This window comes from Gavialis gangeticus, unplaced genomic scaffold (assembly GCF_001723915.1).
Source record: "Gavialis gangeticus isolate Ggan-Ray unplaced genomic scaffold, GavGan_comp1, whole genome shotgun sequence".
Classification (NCBI taxonomy): Eukaryota; Metazoa; Chordata; order Crocodylia; family Gavialidae; genus Gavialis; species Gavialis gangeticus.
The window spans coordinates 64,335,335-64,344,045 of record NW_017729033.1 but is presented as its reverse complement, the minus strand read 5'-3'; positions in this window follow the sequence as shown (position 1 = coordinate 64,344,045).

The following is an 8,711-nucleotide window of genomic DNA, read 5'->3' as shown; positions in this document are numbered from 1 at the left end:
ACTCAAATCCTTGCGTCTTTGATCAGACTCAGTGTTTGAAGTCTGAGTAATTAATCTTGCGGTGTATGTTAGGAGCTAAGTAACAGGGCTTAGTATATATGTTAGTTGCCAGGTGAATTCCTGAGCAGATGAACTGGGGAGTTTTGGAAGGAGCTTGAAAGATAGAACGTGGTTCCTTCTGTTCAGGGATAGCTCTACGCCTGAAGCGAATAGATGTTATGAACTAGCTTGGATGTTCTGTGTTTTTCATTTTTGCCAAAAAACATAACAGTGTAAGCTGGTGGACATTTTAGAGAAGGAGATACAAGGTTTAGAAGGCAAAATTCAGCACTTGGCAACATCCAAGGCTTATTGCAACAAGATTCTGAAACTGTTGCCAGAGGTGTCATAAATAAAGGATTGACAATAATGGAATTAGAGAGAATAGACAATGAAAAAAACTCAATTCCTGACAGAGAAGGGTAAGAGAAGCAGAAGACATTAAAAGCAGCTAAAAGTATTGCATCATAACAGATACTTAATCAGTTCATTACTTTGGATCCAGTCTCTGAAGGATTTTCATGACTGGTATGAAAATAAACTTTTTACCCTTTGAAGCACCAGGCCACATTCCAAGAGATATTGTGTGTACAGACAAGGTGGCTTATATATTGCAGGTGTATATGTGTGTAGCATAAGGCAAATCTTCTTTACTGGACACTTCCGCAAGCAGACAGATATCAAATTGGCAGTGCAAGGGAAGCAGACTAAGGCAGCAAATGTGTCTAAGAAGGCAAAACTGAAAACCACCTTATGCTGAAGAAACTGAATACACATGGCAAAGAATGCAAAAAAAAATTCAGTTGCTTACTGAAATGCTAGGAGTCTAGGTAATAAGCAAGAGGAGTTGAAAATATTCATTGATGAGACACAGTTGGTATTGCAGGATGATTCACATTTGTAGAATGTTAAAACCTCTCTTTGCATCCTTGTTGGGAAGTATAAAATATATAAAAGTATACAGAAGAAATTTAAAGAGGCCATTACTTTTTTTTAAAACCAGATGTGGGCAAAATACAGCCTGTGGGGTTCATAGATTCATAAATGCTAGGGTCAAAAGGGACCCAACAGATCATCAAGTCTGACCCCCTGCCTAGGCAGGAAAGAGTGCTGGGGTCAGATGACCCCAGCCAGATGCCTAGCCAGCCTTGTCTTAAAGACCCCCAAGGTAGCAGAGAGCACCACCTCCCTTGGAAGTCCATTCCAAATTTTGGCCACCCTTACTGTGAAGAAGTTTTTTCTGATATCTAGCCTAAATCTGCTCTCTGTCAGTTTGTAACCATTGTTCCTTGTTACCACAAGAGGCACCCTGGTGAACAGAGCATCTCCAATCGTTTGCTGCGTTCCCCTAATGAATTTGTAGGCAGCCATGAGATCATCTCTCAGCCTTATCTTGTGGAAGCTCAAGAGGTCCAAGTCCCTCAGTCTCTCCTCATAGGGCTTGTCCTGTAAGCCCCTAACCATACGAGTGGCTCTCCTCTGGACCCTCTCAAGTCTAACAACATCTTTCTGGATGTACAGTGCCCAAAACTGGATGCAGTACTCCAACTGCGGTCTGACCAATGCTGCATAAAGCAGAAGTATCACCTTTTTGGTTCTATTTGTCATGCATCTTCTGATGCATGATAAAGTGTGGTTAGCTTTGTCATCACACTGATGACTCATGTTCATCTTGGAGTCCACTATGACTCCGAGATCCCTTTCCACTTCTGTGCTGCTGAGAGGGCCACTTACCAGCCAGTAGGTGTGCTGGATATTTTTGTGCCCTAGGTTCAGCACTCAGCATTTGTCCTTGTACTGCATCCTATTGTGTACTGCCCACTTTTCTAACCTGTCTGGGTCTGCCTGCAATTGTTCCCTACCCTCCGGAGTCTGCACTTCACCCCACCATTTAGTATTATCCACAAACTTGGACTGAGTACACTTCACACCCACATTCAAGTCACTGATGAAGATATTGAAGAGTACAGGTCCAAGGAGGAAACCTTGAGGGATCCCACTACCCACATCCTTACAGGCTGGTAGTAGACAGGTCGGTATCACTCTCTCGGTGTGACCACTAAGCCAATTTGCCACCCACCGGACTGTGTAAACATCTGTGTCACAGCCTCTTTATTTATGAGAATGGGATGAGATAATGTATTGAAGGCCTTGCTAAAACCCAAGAAAATGACATCCACCTCTACTCCTGCATCTAATCGTTTTGTGACCCTGTCATAAAACAAAACCAGATTGGTCAGGCATGATCTGCCTGCTACAAATCCATGCTGGTTGCCCTGTTCCATTATTTTTCCTGCTGGACTCCCACAGATATGATCCTTCATAATCTTTTCAAAGACCTTTCGAAGGATGGAGGTGAGACTGACTGGCCTATAATTACTCACATCCTCCTTCCTCCCCTTCTTGCAAATAGGGACCACATTGGCCCTTTTCCAGTCCTCTGGGACCTGACCCCAGCACCACGAGTGCTCAAACAGCCATACCAATGGTTCTGCTATGACACCAGCCAATACCTTCAGTACTCTGGGGTGCAGCTCATCTGGGTCTGCTGACTTAAACACTTCCAGTCCATCCAGGTGACTCTGCACCAAGTCAGCGTTGACAGTTGGTAGGCTGGTGTCCATCTGATGCCCATCTAAGAACCCATTAGGAGACTTATCTTGAACCCTGCTCAAGAACACTGTGAGAGAGAGAGAAGGAGCCACCAGGCTCCAAATCTCCCAACCTATGCAAAGGCTCAGCAGCCCCAGGTCCACAGCCCCAAGGAGCCCAGCAGAAATCTCCCTTACCCACATGTGTCGGGAAGGGAGGGGCAGAGAACTCCCTCACCGGTATAAAGAGGAGCCTGGGACAGGAAAGCTGGAGGAGCGCAGAACGGAAAAGAGGAGGGGGAGGAGAAGGAGCGAGCCGGCACACACTGCAGGAAACTCTGAAAGCGACGTGGAGTGCTGATAAGAGACTCTGGCAGAGAGTAAAAACCCCAGCGGGGGTTTAGAGCCAAGTCTACTGGCCCCTGCGGGGAGCAGAACTCTTTGTTTAAGTGCAGGGAGCTGGCGGAGCCCGGCAGTGAGAATGGTATTGTAATAACCCTAATAGAGGGGCACAATTGACTTTTGTGGTACTGTAATGCATGTAATAGCGGCACAAGCCAATAAGATGGACTCAAGGTGCTAAAAGAAATAGTGGCGATCTCCACAAGAGGCTCTCAGAGACAGACAGAGAGCCAACAGAGAGAGAATGACCACACGAAGGTCAATTTTGGTTTAGATCGTGGCTGCAAACAGCAGGAGCAGTGACACAGGTCAGGAGAGCCTTCTCTGTTTTCTTGTTTTCTTTTTGGTCTTTTGTTGGTTGTTTGATTGGAACAGAGGACACATGGCCGGACCAACTGGCTGGCCAGAACCCGGTGGAATGGGCGAGGGTGTAGGAGTGGCGGAGCCCTCAGGAATGCTGGACCCTGCGGGACATCGGTGAGACTACTAATTGGACTACACATGCAGGTACATGAACCAACTCGTTAACATCAAGTCATGGCAGGCGAAACGTGGGCATGTAGATCATTAATTAGAACCTATAACACCCTAGTCGAGTGGCAGGTGGCGCCCTACAGGTCTATGAGGGATGGCAATACCTGACAAACACCAAGGCAAAAAACTCATTGAATAGCTCAGCCTTGTCCCCCCGTCTGTCAGTAATTGCTCCTTCTTGTTCAGTAGGGGTCCTATGCTGCTCTGTGCCTTCCTTTTACTCCCTACATACCTAGGGAGTTAGATCCAGCCTGCCAAGGGATTCTATCTGACCTGCAGCAGGTCCCTAGGCTCTGCCCAACCCAGATGTGGGACCTGGGCTGTGGTGCTTGTGGCCTATCCCACCACCCCCAGGTGCATGGTGGTGCACATGTGGTATGGCAGCCAGACTCTGCTTCCTGGCAGCCACCACAGTGGAGGTTCCTTCTGGCTGCTGCTGCTAATGTCTCTGCTTCCACAGACCCAGCTCCATTCCCCAGGTACCCAGCCTGTCTGCCCCATACCCACTGCTAGGATGGAATGGGTGGGCAGGGTTTGCATGGCAGGCAGGGCCTCCTCAACCTGGTTGATGGGACGGAGCCACAGGCAAGCAGGGAGCAGCACCCAGGAGCTGGATGGGTGGGCAGGGGCCAGGTCCAGGGCCAGAATCACAGCACAGGGCTGGGGCCTGAGGCAGAATTGAGATCCACTCCCTGCACATTCCTGCTGTGTGGAGAGCAGATTGCGGCTCTCCCCCAGGCCATGGCCCTGCGCTATCACTTCCCCATGATCCTGGTCCCAGCCTCAGTCTGCCCATCCCACTCCTGGACATTGCTCCCCACTTGCCTGTGGCCCTATCCCATCTGTCCCTGCCCCTAGACATCCCAGACAGACTGTCTGGTGTCCACCCACCCACTCTGTCTGATATCCCTGGCAGATGAGCCTAGGCCAGATAGGATCAATTTCCTCCCCACCCTTACTGCACCAGGTCAATTCAGCCCTCCCCTCCCACCATGCTGGACCAGATCACTCTCACCCCCTCCCAGCCTGCAACAGCTCATTAAAATTCCTAAAGTGGCCCTTCAGCCAAAATAATTGCCTACCCCTGTTTTAAATCTATTGATATCCCAGAATCTGAGGTTCAAGTTAACCATAGAAGTATTACATACTTGCCTAATGGGCAGTTGGATTTAGGTCCAAGTCACTGCCTTTAATGACACCTTGAAATAACTACAGTGTTGAAATGGCCCCTTCCTTTCACAACTGCCCATTTGTCACAGCAAAACTTGAATGCCAGGGTGTACTCAGGGAGACTTATATTTTGTTGGGAAAATGCAGGGGAATCAACATTTTGTATATATAGACGCAATGCACAGATGTGTACACTGATCCAGCTAGTTTATGTTCCTATCTGCTTGCTCAAGCACAGAAGAGTATTTGAAAGGAAGGAACTGCAATGCTGAAATAAATTTTAGCAAAACATCCAAAGCAGCATTCAGAGAAAAAAAAGATGCATTTCCCAATACGTGTGTGTGTGCGCGCGTGTGCTCGCGCGTACATGTGTGCACAAACTGCTTCATATGACACTATTTATGCTTCCAAAACTGCCAGAAGGTGATTTTAAATGGCTAAGGAATAATATTTATGCTTTTAAAAAAGATTAGCAATGGCTTTACTATACTTAAAATAAGCTGGCATTGAGAAACATTATAGTCTCTTATTAGAAAGGCTAAGAAGGGAAAACAACTTAAAAAAAAAGAATGTACATGTAAATCAAAACAAGGAAATGTGTTCTCAATCCTAAATTTCTATAAACAGACTACACACAATTGGGTGTCCTTTTGTTAGTGCCACCAATGAGACTAAAAGTTGAATGTTTGTTATAATAGTAATACATAGATTTGTTCTGTCACTCCCAATCCAACTACCACAGGGCACTTTTAGCGGTTGGGGAGGGAGAAGGGGGGAGCTTTAATTAGAGCAGCTCCTAGAGGTCATTCAACAAGCTTTTGTTAAAGCACCCCTGCTGCCATTTTAAATGTAGGGATCCTAATACATGAGACACAGAAGCTGGTTGGATCATGGCTATTACTACACTCCAGCAGACTTGATTAATCATGATTAAACTTAAGTCTGCTCCAATGTGCTGTAATTACACTGCGTCGGAGCAGCCACGCAGTATGTCTACAGGTACCACAAAGAGTATATCCAAGCTTGTTTGTCAGGTCTACAACTCCCTTGACTGTGTGGCATGCTTTTCAGAAAAGTGGTGTCCTTTGTGCAGGTGCAATTATGCTTACACCATTTGCTTTGAAATTAAACTGTGTTGCGGGGAACTTCTGTGCCCCGCTCCTAAGGAGGCTCAACCCCGGGAGGGGGAGATGTGTAGCAGGGCACTGGGGTGCCTGCTACTAGTAATAGTGGTGTGGGCTTAGCTGCCAATCTTCAGGGCAGCCCAGGTGAGGGTTGCTAGGGCAACTGATTGGGTCAGCTGACCACCAGGGGGCAGGGCTGGGCCTTTATAAACAGCCCAGGCCGAAGCCTAGCAGGCAGTTCCCCTCTGGCAGCCAGAGGGGCAACAGCTCTGCTGCAGAGCAGAGCAACCTGATTGCCTGACCACCGAACCTCTGCAGAATGATACGGGGTGGAGGGAACCCTGACAGGGAGATGGAGAATAGCCAGGGCGGCGCGGACCATGTGTTATAGCCGGTAGGCTGATTTTGTGTTGCAGCCGGTGGGCTCAAGGCTTTATGTTTATCGTTGGGTTTGATGTTACACCGGAGGACCGGGTGAGGCTGTAGGGGTGCGAGGAGACCTCATTAGGAGCTCCCCAGTGGAGTGGGGGTTCCTGGGTGCCCTGTTCGGGCACAGAGCAGTGCCTGGGAGGCACAGCTGTTTGGCGCCGGTGTGGCGCGGTGTGTGGGGGTTGAGACCCCAGCCCATGAGGGTGGTATTCTGCCCAGTAGGGTGAAGGACCCCAAGAAGGGTCAAGGGGCTAGCTACGGGCCACCTGAGCCCGAGCGCGGGAAGCGCGGGACAGGCCCCAGAGAGGGTGAGGAGCATGGGAAGCGCGGGACAGGCCTAGAGAGGCCGATGGGCGTGAAAAGAGCGGGACAAGCCCAGAGAGGGCGAGGAGCATGGGAAGCGCGGGACAGGCCTAGAGAGGCCGACAGGTGTGGGAAGCATAGGACAGGCCCCAGAGAGGGCGAGTAGCGCGGGAAGCCCGGGACAGGCCTAGAGAGGCCAACGGGCGCGAAAAGCGCGGGACAAGCCCAGAGAGGGTGGGAAGCATGAGAAGCGTGAGACAAGCCCAGAGAGGGCGAGGAGCACAAGCAAGGCCTAGCGGGGCGAAAGCATGAAGAGCACGAGGCATAAGCCCGAAGGGGAAAGTCTCTTAGGAAGCCCAAGATGGGGCGAACCTAGGGGGGAAGCCCCATAAAGGGGTGAGGGCCACTGTAAGAGCCCAGAGTAGGGCGAGCATGCCGGTAGAGGCCCGAGTAGGGCAGGGCACATGGTTCAGAGCCCAAAGAAGGTGATTACACGAGCTGGAGCCCCGGGAAAGGGCGAGGCAGGGCGCACGGTTAGAAGCCTGGAGAAGGGCAGGCGGGCGCGTGGTTAGAAGCCCGGAGAAGAGCGGGCGCATGGTTAGAAGCCTGGGGAGGGCACGTATAAGATTAGAGCGTCCAGTGAGGACGAGGATACAGGAGAAGCCCTAGACAAGGGCGAATTGATTGGGAAGCCCCTGAAAGGGGCGAGGGCAAGTCTAAAGAGCTCGGAAGGGCAGAGCGTGTGAGCAGGAGCCTGGAGAGGGCAGAGCGCGTGGGTTAGAGGCCCGGAGAGGGCACGCGTATCAGAAATCCGAGGGGCCCCGGAGGGGGCGCGTATACTGGAGAGGCCCTGGGGAGGGCACGTACATAGAGACACGAGAACGTCTGGAACACCGGTGAGGCTTGGGCGTGGTATTGGGGGTGGAAGGAGCCACGCAATGTTGGTGCACCAAGAGATATCTATATAGGGCAAAAGCACCGGGTCCGAGAAGCCCAGGAAAGGCAGCCTCCCATTAATATTATATAAACAGCAAAGATGTGGCAGGCGAGACGAGGGTGCTAGAAGGGCAGCTTGGCACGATGGGGGCGCCAGGGGGATCACGGCCACTCCTGCGCCCCGCCCTGTGACAAACTGAAAAAAGGAAATCTGAATACTTGAGGTACTAATTACATGATTGAAAGCACAAATTAGATTCTTAGAGGCACAAGTACTCAAATTTTTGCCTAGGGTTCATTCTGTAAGAAAGCAAAGTAAGTGTAAATGTTGCAAACAATTTGCACTTATAAAACTGTAGGCTGGAATCCAGCTATTTATAAACTTATTTCTAAAGACATAAAGAAAATGTATTCTGCTTACCTTTAAATACTTGGACGAGCAGTACAGGGAGTTTTGTGTAGCACAGAATGTGCAAAGTCTGGAGCCAATCTAGAGTGGCACTCTGAGAACATGTCTATACTTCAGTTGCAGACATATCTGACAGATTTAAACTAGGTGGAGATAAGCTGCTGAGAGAACCACCTGTCTAGCCTGGTCAGATACTCTCTAAAAACTCCCCTGGTACTTACCCTTAGAAATATCTTTGTAAATATTTAAATCTTCAATCAAAATGCTAGAAAAAGAAATGACTGTTTAGAGCACTCAGTCTGTAAAAACTTTTACAAGATAAGTATTATGTAAGTAAATATTATGCTAATAATTGATTGAACATGTGGCCAGTTCACAATTGAAGATGTTGATTAATTGGTTACTCACGTGTTAAGCGTAACATGTGGCAGAGACCTAAGGGTGCCTGTACACATGCAGGATACCTGCTGTGATGTGTTCTAATTAGAACATGTCAGAGCAGATTTGATTGAGTTTGCTATAGTCTTCTAATTAGAACGTGCCAGCAGTCTTGCTGCCATGTGTATTCAGCATCCCTGCATTTCAAAATAGCAGCAGGGGAGCTTTAACTAAAACTCATCAAATGAGCTTTAGTTAAAGCACCCCCATCTCTATTTTGAAGCATGGGAGGCTGAATATGTGAGACCTGTGGTTGCTTTAATTAGAGTGGCTCTCGAGAGCTACTCTAATTAAAATGTTCTCTTCTCCCACCCCAACCCTAAAGTACATGTATAG